Below are 17491 nucleotides of genomic sequence, written 5' to 3'. Positions count from 1 at the left end.
GTGGTACAGAAGATTTATTTGTATCATGTTCTTTACCATTTTAACTTTGATACTGTATTAGTCAGATATGCATTGCTGTGACAAAATACCTGAGATACACAGCTTTAAAGGAGGAAGGATTTATTTAGCTCAAGGTTTCAGAAATCTTAGTCCATGATTTGTTGGTTCTGTTGCCCTGGGGCCTGTGGCAAGGCAGAACATTATGGCAGAGAACACATGGTAGAGCAAATCTGCCCACCACTTAGTAGCTTAGAAGCAAAACGAGAGAACAGACAAGAGTCCTAGTATCCTCTTCAAGGGCATGCCCCTGATGACCTAACTTCCCTCTCACCTCTTAACATCACATACCAACAGTACCATTAACTGGGGAAATTTTTCAACACATGGCCTCTGGGGATTATTGAAAATCCAATCCATAACAGATAACATACATGAAACCAAACCCTTTCCTCCTATTTCTACTACAGTAACTCAGTTGCTCATTCTACAAAACTAGGAGTCATTCTATTGCTTCCTTTTCCTTATTTGTTTTCAGTTGGGAAATAGTTCTCATTGTAGCACCTATTCTTGCAAGTTTTGCAAGCAAGGCATTGAGTGTCCATTGTTCATTACAAGGAAGACTATGGAGACACTCGGTAAAGACAGTTCCTATTCCTCTGCAACAAAACACGGATTTGCTTACAGTCTTGTAAGATAAAGATAATGTCTCTCACAGAAAAGGGCAGACATGCTTAATGTCCACGAAAATTTGGGCCTCCTAAACTCAGAGTTCTTTTCTTGTAATTCAATCAATTGTGTGTGAAAGTGTCATCTGGACTTTTCTTTGTGTCATCCTGTAGTCACAGAGATTCTTGGAATTAGCACAAAACTGCAGACACTCTGGGTACTGCTATCTCTTTGAGTAATGAACTGTCTTTTGTCTCTGGCCCGGGAGATTTGTGTCTACCATCAGCATCCATGAAATGGTGGCAGGCTAAATTGCTAACTTGCAGATAGGATATAGAGCTGCTATTGTTCTTGACATTTCTTTCACTCAAGTACTTAACCCTCACCCAAAGTAGGCTCAGATCTTTAGAGTATTTCCCCTTCAGAGCTCTAGAATTCTTATTTTCCTTATCAATTTAATAACTTCTCTGAGGCTCCCTCCCTCATCTTGCTCCTCTCTTCTTAATAGTCCCTCATGGTGCTGCCAAAGTGTTATTTCTAAAGTAAAATCCATGAACCATTCTCCTGAAGCTTCCTCCAAGAAGTGATAGTGTCAGGATAAGTTACAATTCCATGGAGTGGCATCAAAGTTTTCATAAATAGTGATTTAACTAATTCTTCCAGCTTAACTCCCAGAATCCCCAAAGTGCATATTTTACTTCAATAATAGCAAACCAAGTATTCTTTAAACTTTCAATACTCTTCCACATGCATGCCTTTGTCTATGAGGAACAACCCACCACACTGCCCACCCCATCCCAGGCCTGCTAGAACATACCCATCAGTCAGAACTCAACAAGTGTTCTCTTCTATAAGGAAATCTTTCTGGACACCCCACTTCCCAGACTGACTATCAATTATTCTTATTTCCCTTGAAGCATACTTCCAAATCGTATTTGTAGCATTGTATTGTAATTATTGTTTTGCTCATCTGTATTATCTGCTAAAAAAGAAAGTCATGTCTACTTGCCTTCTATCCTCACAGATCACACAGTGCCCCAGAAAAATGTAGGTGCTAATTCATCCTTTCTTAGATAAGTGATTGTGTATATAACTGACAAGCGAATCAGAATGTAAATTTGTTCTGAAATTGCCGTGAAAGGAGATGTAAACTTAAGTTAGAAATATAAAGGAGGTTCTTGATGAAATCGCCTTTGGTATATACAGAATGTAGATCAACTTTTCGTTACCTATTGTTTATTATAATTACTGACCCATCATTATACATGAGTTATAAAATATCAATGAATTAGCCATTCAATAAATCCTCGGGCTCTGTTGACACAGCTGGCCTTGGTCGATGTTATTAACTTTATGCCAGTCGGTTTGAAAATAGTCAAAACAGCAATTGCAACAACTCTCTACATGAATGGGCCCAAGTTTAATAGTAAAAACAGGATCTTCCTGAGTTGCGCTTGCGGGAAACCTGAGAACTACATCTGGGAAATGTACGATAAAAACACCCAAATTCTGCTCCTGTTTCGCCTCAGAGGAATGTCACCCAGCAGAAAGAAGGAGCACTCTGTGGCTGCTTCCTAGTGGATTTAAACACATCCCTTTGCTTCCTCCCCAAAGTTTACCCTGCATTCCCAGTAGGGGCAAGTCAAAGGAAGCAGGAGTATGCCTTATTTGGGGCAGGCATGCCAAGGGAGGAAAGGCAAAGACAAGAAATCAGAGAAAGTTATGACTTTGGATCCCAGGGGAGCAATACAAGCCCGTCCTCCACCTCTCTCTCCTGTGTATATTTTCATAGCCTCTCCGTCTCAGTTCACCGGCAGCCCCAGGAATGAACGCCAAGTGGGAAGATGTGAGTGAGTGAAGACCTGGGAACAGCGGTGTGCTTGGCCTCCTGGGTTTAAGCTAGAGACAGCCTCCTTCACCTCCAAAGTCCAGAGCATCCCAGATATCAGCCCACAGGCACACCCTTCATGACAACCTCCAACCCTGAGCCCCAGAGGGAACTGTGATTAGTCAGTGCTGCCTCATCAAAGGGCAAGAAGAGGGGCTGGCAACAGCTCCTCAAAGGAGGGAAATCTAACCAAGATTCCTACCTGAAACTGAAGGCCCCTTCTCTGGAGCAGAGGTGGACATGGGGACAGAGACTTCCTCTATGAGACAGCTTTGAAGTTGCCCCTTAGTAAACATGCCTCTTCTCCAAGCAGTGCACACACACTGAGCTGCCACCCACAATTCTACCTCTGCCACCCAGGAGGAACCCCTGATGGGATGACTTTCCCTCACACTGAGGATGAAGAGGAGGACCAAGGGGATGCCCATGACCTCCCGGCATTGGGCACTGGGGATTGCGGTGCTGGTTTGCCACTGCAGAGAGCTGTGCTGGAAGGGTCTGCACGGAGTTTGAACTGGCATATTTTTAAAGCCTTTTTAAAAAAAAAAATGAAATATTTATAACAGGAAATCAGGTTAGACATTCTTGAAGCTAACAAGAGTTTATGAACACACTGTCCTATCCTCCCAGTACATCTAAATGCAGTTAATATTTTGAAGAAAAACCCAAGTACCTCATTCCTTTACATTTAACCTGAACCATTGAAGGAATGCAAACATTGATTTGGAGCCAGGCCTCTGGTAAAGGATTACCATATGTGGCCCTGCAGGGAAATTACTCCCTGCAGCCAGAATTCATACTGCAGAGTGAGCTATGAATAGAAAGTTTGTGCATGGTTATGAATATGGATCAAATACATCACTCATGGCCAGGGAATGGCAAGCAAACTTGAAAACACATATTTTGGATCACAGAATATTTTCAAAAATATATTTGAAAGAAAATAAACACAGATTGTGTGTATTCATTTATTGCTTAAGGTACATTTGGGGGAGAGACATCAACAACGTTTCTTACCAAATCATTTACTCTTCCTCGTGCTTTTTAGCATAGTTGGACCCTCCGGGAAGGAACAGAGGTCTTGCAGAGTGCATGGTAAGTGGTTTTACTGGCAGGTATCACACCTCCTTCTGTAGAAGACAAGGAGTTGAGTGTCTGAATATGTTCAGAGAGGACATTGTGGCTTGAGCAGATGTGTTCAATTCTTTCCTATGAGGACTTGTTTACTCCTCCTTTGAATGGGAAGGATTCTGCCCGCTTCTGCATATTTTGCTTTCACCTTTATTTTTTTCTTTTGCTAGATTATTCACAAGCTTGCATCTATATTGTTAATCATCCAGAAGAAAAGTGTAAATTTGCCATTTTGTGTCACACAAACATGACTGGCCTCTAGTAAAATTAAGAGTGGGGAGAATATGGCTTTTGTATTTCCCCCACTTGAATGAGTACATGATAGCAACCTCTCCCTACTCCTTCAGGGCCTCCCATCTCCTTATCTTTGAGTTCCTGAAAAATCACTCACTCACCACAGCCTACATATGTCTTCTCCAGATTGGACAGATCACTCTATATCTTCAACCTTTCACTCTCCTTCACCTCAACTAAACTCAGCTCTTTCCCATTGCATGGGGACCCTGAGGGCTCATTCATTTGATAGTCTAGTCATTGGCCTGTGGTGGGGTCCAGGTGATTTTTTCCAGTTACTACCATGCTCACGTTTTCCACTGGCTCTCCTACTCACTTCCTTATCCTGAGAAACATCTCACCTGGAGCGGTTAGCTGAAGTAACACAAGCCATAGATGCTCTGCTCTGTCTGACTGAATTAGGAATTAATGCCTGGCCTAAGGAAGAGCAATTTGCAATCTGACCAATACCCTACAGCATCATCTGATACAGGCTCTGTCTAAATAGAGAGGCCTGGTGTCAATATTATTATTTCTCAGGAAGTTTAAAGAAGAAGGCCACCAATTGTTATGATCTGAACTGAGAAGTGATGATGTAGTTGACTGGGGGCTGTGAGAAGGAAAATTTAATTTCCAATTCTCTGGTTCAGTGCCCAGATGACCTACCTATTCATTCTTTTTGACTTTTTTTTTTTTTTTAATCTTGATAGGCTGTCTCTGGGCTGGAGCTTTCCTTCTGAGTAAGATGATATTGATTAGAATAGGAATCCCAGGAAAGAATCTGTCTTGCTTGTGCCAACCTTCTGCTCTACTGCACAAAGTGTCAAGGGTTACCTAAGAGTTCTCAGAATAGTTGAATAAAGGAAAAAATATCTGTGGCAACTCTGAGTTTAGTGAGAGTTTGTTCCTATGTTGGTGGCAACGAAGTCAGTTTGTGACCCATGGAATGAGACAAGCAATCAACATTTTAACTTCTTGTCCCTTCTATAATTATAACAGCACATAACTATAATACTACTTGTTGATTACAAATAGACTCATATAGCATTTTATGTGTATTATACTTATATATTACTTTATAAATGCTATGTACATGTATTATTTTATAACATGAAATATAAATATTTTCATAAATAGTAAGTATTCCTTTGCATAAAATTAGATGTACCTTTGTTAATATGTGCCAATTTCATCTGCATCAGGTAGACTCCAGAGTACAGAACTAATGTCTTTATACTTATTTTGTGTATTATCTGGCCTGGTGGTTATTCCAATGTGTGTTGAATATAAGTCATCTGAAGATGGTCATGCCAATGCTATCACTGGGTGTGATGATGATTGTTGATAAACTCTAAGATGTGTTCCCTGTTAATTGTAGCCTATCAATCTGTTTATTTTCTGTCTCCCCTGGTAGAAGGCAAAACCTGTGTGAACAAAGACTGGTTTGTTACTGCTACATCCTGAATGCCCAGAACAGTGTCTTTAATGGAGGAGAAACTTGATAAATATTTGTGAATGAATGAACCCTTAAAGATTATTTTAAAAATCCTTGAAGAGGAAGTAATTTCCTCCTTTATATCCAAACTTCAGTGTTTGGTCTGCTGCAGACAAACTGCTTTTCTCTGTGCTGTGCCAGACCTAATTTTTCTTGACATTAGGCTGTGACTGCTGTTACCCAGCCTTTAATGAATGATTGACCCACTTGGTACAATATTATTTTTTTGATAATGTGGTATTTTTGGAAGTCACACATACCTGATAATATTTCTTATCCCTGACACTGATGCGGTAACTAAAAAAATACATTTTAAATGTGTGCTCTTGTTGCTAAGTAATTTGCCAGTGTTTGAATAGGCAGCAAAGGAGGATGTTTGGTAGTATTTAGAGAGAGAGCAAAATAAACTCTCCTTTCCTCTCTCAGATTTGCCTTGTTATTTTACAGATAAATATTATATACAGATATACACACATGCATGCAGCATACATAAACAGGTAACTAGAAAGGAAAAACTGTGGCATGTACCTTAGTCTATCATTTCCACAAAACTCTTAGAAAAGTTAATTAAGGGAGAAATATTTTCCACATAGCTTCAAGATTCCTTGAAAAGTTAGCTGTATGGGAGACATGACCTAAATACCGAATTCAGATCATTTCTCTATGAACTTTATAGGAAAGAAAAAAATGTCAAATTGTGGTTTATAGAGGAGGTTTCATTCTGTCTTACTATTGTTTTCACCTGAGAGAACATTTCTTAAGGTCCACTCAAATTTCCAAAACCTAGTAGGTTTTATTTATTTTGTAGCAATCACAGAAAGGAAATGGATGGATGCATTGAAGGATAAAAATAACAAATGGGTATTATTGAGTATCACTGTTTCCCTCTATTATTTGGGAAAGCATTTAGAATTAAGAGAAGGAACATTATTTTAGTCTAGGAAAGAAAGACTCACAAGCAAGTTGAAAATATTTCAACTATTTTACTTGATGTTGTTATGGAGGCAAACTTGATGCTGTGTCTCTGGCAAAGGGATGTAGTCACGCATGCCTCTTGGTGGTGAAAAGCTGTAGTCACCCTATGACCATCTTACTGGTGCCTTTTGGCATCTGAAGGTATTAATATTTTATCAAGTGTGACAAATTCTTTTTAAATATTATGTTTATTCACATTGGAAGGAAATAAGGTTTTCTCAAAAATAAACCAAAACATCCAGTCTGAAATGTATATCATACAGGATACACAAGGTATCTGGCTGACAAATGACCTCTCAGTTGTTTTATGAACTGCAATCTTTGCCACAGAGGAATTGGTTCCCTAATAGATAACCCATGATCACCTAGACCCATTCATTAAATTCATCATGCTATTTTTTATTTTATTCTTTCTATTTTCCTTTCAATTAAACTCTATTCAATTTAACTAAGGATCAAATAGTCAAACTACCTTAAATTTAAAAAGGAGTAGTAAAGAGAATTCACACTTTAATAAGTTTTCAAGATAATAATAAAATGATAATTGGGTGGGTTTAATACAACAAAACCAAGACCTCATACATAATCACTAGACTATAAATTTCCCATTGGCAGGAACAATGGAAATCTTGTTTGACCCCGAATGCCAAGGGCTTAGCACAGTACCAGGCATGCAAGATTACACAACAAATACTTGTTGACATACTGGAACATAAGGACTATTTTCTGAATGAATGAATGAATACATAAATAAATGAATAAACAAACAAATAAATAAATAAATAAATGCAAGTCAGGTCTGGGATGTATCCCCAGCCAACAGGCAGGGCAAGCACTAGTGGTGCTAACTAGCAGCAATGTCCTCAAGGAAATGATGAAAAGCACATACATAATTCAGAGAAGTTAACACCTTCAAGAATTTTAGAAAAGCCTTCTATGTCCACATCACTTGAAGAATTATACAAATTAGAAATCAGTGGTTTGAATAAAGCCAGAGCCTCACCAGCTATTTCCAGCTTTTCAAATGTGAAACACATTTTCCCTTCTCAGCATCTAGAAGAAACCTGATGAATCAACTTCATCACAGGGGTTGTCTTCAGGGCCTCACTCCTGAGAAAAACATGGGGTACCAGGAAGAACAACAACTAAAAAGCCAATATACAAATGTAGGATGCAGACTTATGTCAATTTGTCCAACTGGAGTAGTTTAGTGTCCTTGTTCTCTAATTATAACTGGTATGGGCCTACTTTTTTTAACAATTAAAAAAATCACCATATAATAAAAATAAATGTGAGATCCACAGTGAAAGACAGTTGAGCTAGGTGGTGGTGGGGGGAGCTAGAGTACAGTTATTCTGTTTTGATATGCTTAAGAACATTACATTTTAATTTTAGATCAATGATGGTTCCTTGGGGGCAGGGCGTTTAAGTAAGCCAGGTCTATGACCACGGAGGGTTTGAGAAGAGATGCAGGGAGAACAATCACAAGATGCCCCCTGCCCCAGCTTAAAACTAGAACCTTAGCCACTGCCTGAGAAGACCTCCAAGAGCCTACCTAGCATTCCCTTTCCTTTCCTCCTCTTCAGAAGTAACCCTGAGCTGCCTATTTGTGAGTTGTTTCTTGATTTGGATCAAGGGCATGTGTTGGCCCCATCAACACAGTTTGTGGAAATGATGTTCTGTACCTGATGAGGCCAATTCATAAAAAAGATGCCATTTCTGCCTGGCTTTTTCCTCTCAGGACACTAGCCCTGGGAACCCAGTCTCCATTTGTGAAAAAGCCACACACAGAGAGGCTGGGAATTGACATTCTAGCTAACAGCTAGATCTCTGGGGTAGAAACCAGCATCAATCACCAGACACATGAGTGAGAGATGCTCCAGGTGATTCCATTGTCACCACCTTAGTCCTTCCAGCTAAGGTCCTGACATCCTGAAATGTGCCTCCCCTCCCTGGGCAAATTAATGACCTACAGAAATTGGGAAGGATAATCAATGATTATTATCACCGGAAGCTATGTTTCAATGTAATTTTTCTTCACGCAGTTGTCAATAACTAGCCAACCTGCTGCCATTTTTTTTTGTCCTTTTGAAGATGTTGTTTAGTTTTGTGTGCTTTCGAACTCTCTGTGAATAGAATTTTGTTTGATCATTTCATATGAAACAAGCTTTTTCACAGTTATATTCCTAAGATATATATCTTGGTACATAACTGAATTGATGTATTTTCTCCATTATATAGTAGTCCTACTTGAAAAAATCAAAACTTATTGATTGATTCTAAAGCCAATAGAAATTTACTTTTCATTGCCATTGGTCTTTAAAAGAGCATGGCTATGAAATTCTTGTCTTTTCTTGGTGCACAAGTATAAGAGTTCTCTGTGGTGGAGGTATTATCTATAAGCCAACCTATTAATAGCATGAAATCTGATTTAAGGCCCAGTTTGTAGTCAATTTTCAGAAATTCTTCTTAAGAAGTATAAATAGTATCTTTTTGTGTGCACTATTTTATGTTTTTATCATATCATTTATGTTAATGCTATTGCTCAAATTAATTCTTTCCTGCTATTGATTATAGAGAGGGGTATATTAAAATTTTCTGGTGTTTTGGAAAATTTACCTATTTCTTTTTGTACTTCTATCACTTTTTTGGTTTATATATTTGGAGGAAGTCTTACTAGGTAGAAAGCAAGTTTAGTATTAAAATTTCTTACTCATCTATTAATTCATTTATACTTAATTAATGGATATTCCCAGGTTCATATTGTCTAATATTATTGTACTTCACCAGCTTCATTTTGACTAGTATTTTCCAAGTATATGCTTTCCATTCTTGTGAATTTAATTTTTAATGATCTAGTACAGTTGTTGTTATTGTAATATACCAAATGAAAAAAAAATATAGATATATATAGGCTAGATTTAGTTTCTAGTTCAATCTGAAAATGTTTTCTTTCTTTGGAGCATTTATTCAATTTCTATTTGTTATTATTATTTATATATTTGGATCTATTTCTACTTTCTTATTTTGTATTTTCTATTTGTCCTAAATATGTCTTTTTCCTCCCATTATGATTTTTAAGCTCCAAAACAATTTGCTATAATAGTTTTATATGGTAAATTGTTGTTTTATATTTATGTAGGTTTTTATTTAATTTAGTTTAATTTAATTTTATTTTTTTATTTTGCAGTACTAGGGATTGAACCCAGGGTCTCAAGCATGCCAGGTGAGTGCTTTACCATTGAGCTCCATCCTCAGCCCCCTTTTACCATTTTTAATCATTAATTTTCTTTGTATCTAACACCTGGGATCATTTTCTTTCTGCCTGAAATGCAAATTTTAACTTTTAAGTTTTGAGAAATGATAACGTTAGCAGAAAATTCTCTCAGATTTTGTTAGCCTGAACATTTCTTTCATCTTCATTCTTAAATTACTTCTGAAGTTTTTTCAACCTTATGGCAATACTTATTTTTTCCTAAACATTTTGGGGATTTTGTTACATTACCTTCAACCTTCTTATGTTGCTATTCATTAAGTCAGCTCCCCCCTGTTCATTTGGAGACAGTGTTTTGGAGGTTTTTTAATTTAATTTAATTTTTTTCACTCTCCAGCTAGATTTGGGTAAAATTACATACACTGAAATTCACCAATAGCAAGCATGTAGTTATTTTCTAGCTAGATTCTCTTCTTATTGCCTTTTTAAAAAAAAATTTACTGGGCTGGGGATGTGGCTCAAGCGGTAGCACGCTCGCCTGGCATGCGCTGGGTGCTGGGTGTGATCCTCAGCACCACATAAAAATAAAATAAAGATGTTGTGTCTACCAAAAACTAAAAAATAAATATTAAAATTTTTTTTTCTCTCTCTCTCTCTGTCTTTAAAAAAAATTTTTACTCTTTGTATCAATATAAGGTTTTTGTTTGTTTGTTTTATCCTGTTTAAGAGTTATTTGACTAATTGGATTTTAATTAGATTCTTAAATTATGAGTTGGAGATTTTGTTCATTTTTGGAAAATTCATCACAACTAATTCTGGGACTACATTTTAATGTTTGCTACATCTTCTCACTTTATCTTCCATGTCTCTTAAACTTTCTTTCAAATATTCTATTTCTTTGCTCCATAATTTATTTCCATAATATTATGTCTTAATTTATTGAACATCACTTTTAGCAATTAATGTTAACCACTGAGTGTCTAAAATCAACTTCTTATTTTTATAGACATTCAATTTTACCTTTAGAAATTGTGCCTTGCAGTAATTTTATACTTTCTGGAATAATATTTGGATTTCATCTTTTGTTATTTTCAAAATAGAAAGCACATTATTTCATAGTATGCTCTTAATTTTTGCCTGTATGAATAAGTCTGCTGTCTATTTTGCCTGGCCTTCTCACATAATGCATTATTTCTTGTGTTTTTTTTTTTTTTTTATTTTTGATGCACATTTCTTGGAGTATTATCTGTGGAAACTAACTGAAGTCTAGGTTTCAAGAGTTCTTCCAAGGAAGATTTAGATTTGCTTCTACTACATGCCTAGAGATTTTGTTGACCTTTTACCACTTTAAAGTGTTGGCTAGAGAATTCTCCAATGCTACCTAGTTAGTGGGAAAATGGTCTGTGAAATTTTATGAGATATAACTTTTGATTCAAATTCTCAAAGAAAATTTTCACCCTCAAAACCTAGCACCAAGATTTATACATGTGTTTTTCTTTGGAGTCTCCAGAGTGAATTCAAACAATTTTATTTATAGTTCAATCTTCTGCTGAGGTATAGGCTTTGTGGTTATATATTCTTACAGGGTAGGAGATACATTTTGATCTTCAATTGAATAGGTGCTGGGTTCTGTCTCCTATCCACTCTGCAACAGGATGCCATGGTATTAAGTTCAAACCCACCAGGTTTTAGTGAATACCTTTAGCATGAAAGTAGAATTAAGCTTCCCCTCTGACTCCTATTTTTCCTGTTTTTTTGCCCTTTAATTATCCTTTATTGCCAGGTTATTATTGATTATTGATATTATTGATTATAATTGCCAGATTGATACAAAAATGTTTGTCTTTTCCAGCACTTTTGTTGTTTTCAGTAGATTAGTGAGCAGTCCACTGTAATGCCATATTCAATAGCTGTTTCATAGTTTAAAAAAATTAACTGTGACATTTATAAAGATATATAATTCATTCACTATTCTCTTTAAGCTATGTGTCAGTATATCTCTTCTCCAATACATATTCCTTTCTGCAGGGGCAAGTTACTTAACATTTATTTTCCATCTGAAGTGAAAATAATCCCAGTTTCTATTTTTTAGGATTGTTGTGAAGTTTAAATAAATGAATGTTCATAAAATAATATTGTGCTTGATATAGTATTAAGTGCTGAAAAAAGGTTAGCTATTACAATAATTATTTCTGTATTCAGGGAAAAATAAAGGGTGGCTAGTAAGCTTTCTGTAAATAGCTGGGAAAACACGAAGATATGTCCACACAAATTTGAAACTAACAGAAATCTGAGCAGCACCCAAAGATTTTTTTGTTGTAATTAATAAAATAGAAGAAACTTCCATCAATGGTTTAAGTAAAAAGGCAAACAGATTTGTAATGTGCATCTATAATCAAGTAGCAATAGTAATTAAAGGAAAAAATCAGGGTACATAGTCCATGAAAAATGAATTAAAGAAAAAAGTAGAAGTAATTCATATTGGATTGTTAAAACCTTATTTCGGAAAAGTGATGCTTATGATTTGTTGGCAGCTAAACATTCTGTGTAAAATTATTTAATAACACAAACACTTTAATACAGAGTACCTTAACTTCTATGCCTCATGTCTTCTCTGGATTTAAACTGTTACGATACCTTATATTCTGAGAATCTGGAGATTTGAGTAGGTGATTGGTGAAGAAGTCTAAGCCATGAGATTTTTGTCAGCAAAGCATAATCATGGTCATTGCTGAGTAGGATACTAAATCTGAGAGCTGCTGGCATCTGGGCCCTCAGAACAGTAACCTCATGAAAGTCAAGAACAGTGATCAATCAATATTCTGACAATCTAATGCAGTTGTCATTTGCTTGGCAAACGGGTGATAATAATGACTAAGAAAATCTTATTTCCCTGATGACCCAGATTTTGGGGATCTAAAGAATGGATCTCCTCAGCATTTTGTTTCCTTAATGTTTAAAACGAATCTTCAGTGGATGAAAGGTAATTTAGGGACGGTATCTCTGGGAGCAGAGGGCTGTTTATTCATAGGCTGGGGACAAGTCTGTGTGGCTTGCATTTTCAACTTCCCACAGTGTTATGGAAACACAAGTTAGCCTTGGCCTGGAAAAATGGCTCTCTGTCATTCTCTGGACGTGTGCATCTTCAGGGCATGGGCTGCCAAGACAAATAGGCACCATCAGATTCCTTTCCACCTCCCACGGAAGAGTGGCCTTATTGAGGATGAGCTCTAGAATGGTGAGAAAGGACTCATTCACCCATCACTGACTCTGCCCTCCTCACATTCTTAGACCCCTCACTTGGACCTTGCAGGGGATGCAGACAATCAGCAAAGGAATGTTTTTGTAAACACTATTTTTCAGACAGTCTTTCATCAGTGAAAAATGAGGACCTGCTGGACCCTTCCTCTGTAAACTGGCTCAGGAATGTTAGGAGGTTGGCATTTGAAATGTCACCTTGCTGTTGAGCATAGCTTTTGTAGACCTCTATGTGCATTGAAATGTATTGGATCTAAAGGGCCTTCCTAGCAAGGTCTGAGATTTGCCCTTGTTGTTCAATAGAGGAAGTTCCATAATGTGAAAAACGTAGAAGATTTTAAAGACTAATTAATCCATCCCTCCTTTACATACAAAACATGCCTTGCTTGTGACCCAGTGATTCATAACCCCTCACCAAAATGCTTACTACGTGAAATTTCTTGAATATTTTCATAAATCTGTTTAACATTCTCCAGCCCTTCTGAAAACAGTTCTTTTAAAGGGCAGTAAACCAAGTGACCTGTTAATACGTACAGTGAAAAATTTACTCTAAGGTATATATAACATGAAACCAATGAGAAAATACTCCTAATTTGGAGGAAGAGAAGTACAGTATTAAATATATTATAAATATTTACATAGTAAATATAAATTATAAGTAAATATAATATGTATGAAGTATTTTAATGTTTTAAAGTATTTAAATGTTATAAAGTATTTGTAATCATTAGATGTATCATATATTATTTTATATAATATATCTACATTTCATATATATATATGATTTTTCTTGAGCCATGTTTTTGCATAAATAAATCAAACATAAATATTTCTTTCATGGCCTGCTATGTTATAAACCATAAATTTGGAGTCTTGATGGGCATGGAAGAAGTGAAAATCTGTTGCTTGCAGAGAGGTGAAGTTATTGCAATGCATTCTGAATCAAAGAACAGAACAACACACAACATATTGCTAAATTTCATAGCACTAATCAACAGGGTGAAAAGGAATGAAGGGGAGTCGGGGGAGACCTCACAAAGAGATGGGACCAGAATTGGACTGGTTACAAAGGGAACTCTTTTGTCTTGACTTCATTTAACTTGATCATTAGCATAAAGAATCCCTATGCATGAATTGGCATAATAGAGCTATTTCTGACCACTTCACCGAATGAGATGGCCAGCAAAGGAATAGTGAGTTTCACAGACCACACACTGGCTGGTCAGGAACTGTATCTTCTGATCCCTAAGTAGTGCACTTCTGTCATCTAAGTTTCAATGAATAGCATCTGATGGAAAGAGCGGTAGGGTTAGAAACATGGTTGTAGCAGTGAATAAAAATTATACAACTTCTTCAGTTTCAGTGCTTGATAGCAGTTTAGCCCCATATCATAAATGTATCTCTCAAATTCTCTCAGCAGTAGTTAACAGGAAAGAAATGTTTTGCAGCTTTATTAACAATGTCACAACAAGAAAACTAAAAATTTACAAAACAGAATTTCTTGGCTGAATTGTTGTTAAGCAGCATAGCACAGGGCTTAAGGGAAAGTGCTGATTGCTCTATCATGTGAACATATTTGCAAAGTTATAGCACGTATGCGTGATCATGCACAAGTCCAGACAGGACCACTTGACCCAAACACTTGTTTGAGATATACCCTATCAGTTGTTCACCCTAGGCAGATTACACATATTACTTTCTATAAAATGAAAAGTTATATAATTTACTGAAACCATGAATAATTTAATAGTAGCACACACACATATATAAGTAGAATATGTCTATTTATGGTACACGTATACACATATTTAAAATAATATTCAAATCTATAGCATACACACATACATATATTTAAATGAATATATACACACATATATACACATATATCAATAGCATATAAATCTATTTATAGCATACTCACACATACATTCCCCCCAAGATGGGGGTGTTGACTTAAACACGTCTTAAAGAACTTTTAGTTATAGAATTCTCCGTTGAAGCAAATTATTTTAGCAGTGGTTTTAGGGTTTAGAAAAAAATCTCAAATTAACCTTGCAGATGAACTGAGAAGCATCTAAAACCCTATGTGAATTCTTTAGGATCTATGTGACTTCTAGACCAAGCTTAGGCAGAGATGCAGATGTATATCAACTAGGAAATGCATGAGAATTTGTTTTCATAAGGATCTTTTGTTATACTATCTCTGTGGTTAGTATAAAAACACTTTTATTGTGATTTGTCTGGAAATTGGCTCTACAACTTTAAATGCAAACAAATTCCATTCATATTTTATATCTCTAATAAAAAAAACGTTGGTTTAGAATGTTGTTTTCCTGAATATGTCAAAAATATTCCATCTCACAAGGAGTTCATAGACTTTTTGTTTCTACTTGATGGATGATTTGAGTAATTAAAACACCTGCGTGTAAGACCAGCACAGTTACCAAGGTCCAATTTAGGAAACAATCTCTCAGAAATGAGCATTTTTCCCTCAGGGAATAGTTTCGTCACTTGGCTTTGGTACCTCATATTATTTCATCATTGACCATTTTAGAAATGATTTACAATCACTGCAAGAATTATTGTTCAATAATATTTTTTGCTAACTACCCAAAACATACAAATTCATCATGAGACACTTTCTCAAAAAAACAGGTCTCTATTTTCTAAAGTTGCAAGGAATATTTTAGCATCTTGAAGTGCAAATTTTGATGATCTCAAGTTCTTTAAATATTTGAGAATGCCATGCAGAGTTCATATTCAGCTGGTATTGTAGGAATTAACTCAGGTATTATTTAAAAACAAAGAATAATTAGAAATTTTAAATGTATTTTTTTTGCTTTGCTTTATTTTTTGTACCAGGGATTGAATCCAGTGTCTCTTAACCACTGACCTATATCCCCAGCCCATTTTATTTATTTATTTTTTTTTATTTTGAGACAAGGTCTAAGTTACCTAGGGCCTTGCTAAATTGCTGAGGCTGGCTTTGAACTTGTGATCCTCTTGTCTCAGTCTTCTGAGATGCTAGGATTACAGGCATGCATCATTGTGCCTGGCTAAATGTATATTTTAAAGGAACATTTAATAGACCTGTAAAATTTTTCAATGATTTAAATAATTTTTATTTATAAATTGCTGTTTAGAATACATGTATATGATGAACCCCTCTAGAACACTGGGTAGTTGTTGAAGATATAGCACAAGAACAGAGAGAAAACAGTCCTGTCCTCATGGAGTTTACATTTCAGAAGGGGAAGGTGAGAGCATATACACTACATGTGGGCATATTTATCACAAAACTGTAGTATTAAAATCTAGCAGTTAGTAACTTAATTATCCCAATGATTCAGAAGCATAGATTTTAATGAGTGCAAGTGAAACATAGATCATAAACTATTACATATCATATAAAATTCTACTTAGACATTCCAAGGAAGATGATTTTAAAAAGTTCAGATATTTTTATTTGTTCAAATATAAGAAATAAATGGGAAAAATTGCAACAACTACCAGTCTATAAGAAATCTACATCTCATTGTTTGGCCCTGCAGCTAGGCCTGCCATTTGCCCCTATTTATTCTTTTATTAAAAATTTTTTTTATTAGGTACCAGATATTGAACTTAGGGACTCTTATCCACTGAACCACATCCTTAGTATTTTTTATTTTATTTTTTTTAAGACAGTGTCTCACTATGTTGCTTAGGGTCTCGCTGCTAAGTTGCCAAGGCTGGCTTTAAACTTGCAGTCCTCCTACCCAGCGTCCCAAGCCACTGGGATTACAGGCGTGCACCACCATACCTGGCTTTAGACTTAGATCTGCAATTTTAGTTGACTTAACTCAGAACTAACTTAAATTGTTGAACAATTTATTAGTTATTTCTGTTAGATTACCTAATTGTTTGACCATTTTGTGAACCAATCACTTGTTCATTATTCATTATCAGAACACATTGCCCTAGTATCTATGAGGGAATACTCTGTGGCACCATCTGAGGTTGCTCCTCAACAGATTTGTGTTATTTAGTATTTTACCATCTGTTAACAGGAAAACAAGTCTTGTTGAAGAGTTTTCTGACTCAGCCATTCCAAAGTGATTACAGAGGTCGGTGGTCCAAGAAAGTTGAGCACCTTATTATACAGAGAGACTGCTCTGGGAATCTATTTTCATGCATCTGGCAAAGTTTGAAACCTTGATCACTCTAGCTACTGCAAAGAAAAGGCTCTGAGCCATGATAAAACCAATGTCTTATCCCTAGGATTGGTCATAGGCCTATATAACAGCTCAATTTTTCCTTCTATTAGTTCTAAAATAAATCATTAGTACATTTGTTCTCTCAGTCATTAGAAGGAACCAGCTTTCAAGTGAAGGCCAACCCAGACAATGAACTCTTATAGCCTCCTTCTGACGTATACTTTCCACCATTTGTTGGTCTACCCATTGAGCAACACATACCATTTGAAGAAGGTATGTGTTGAGGAGGCTACAAATATTCTAGAGATATGGATATCCTGTTAGAATACAGTAGGACTTTCTAAATAACACTATACATTGGAGAGTCTGGGGAAAATTCAATATTCTCAGGTCTAGGA

General features: G+C 36.1%; 1 protein-coding gene across 1 annotated transcript in view; it reads right to left on the bottom strand.

The window, feature by feature from the left end:
• Positions 1–17491, bottom strand: part of LOC308649636 (uncharacterized protein) — a 166277-nt gene that overhangs the window by 20087 nt on the left and 128699 nt on the right. Inside the window, exon 8 of the mRNA XM_081295357.1 lies at positions 3572–3684. The gene's annotated coding sequence lies outside the window, so the exon portion shown is untranslated. The remainder of the gene's footprint in view (positions 1–3571; positions 3685–17491) is intronic.

The sequence above is a fragment of the Spermophilus citellus genome (assembly GCF_964194105.1).
Source record: "Spermophilus citellus genome assembly, chromosome: 5".
In the NCBI taxonomy this organism is placed as follows: Eukaryota; Metazoa; Chordata; class Mammalia; order Rodentia; family Sciuridae; genus Spermophilus; species Spermophilus citellus.
Note: the sequence above shows the minus strand (reverse complement) of the source record. Positions and strands in the feature narration are given on the sequence as shown.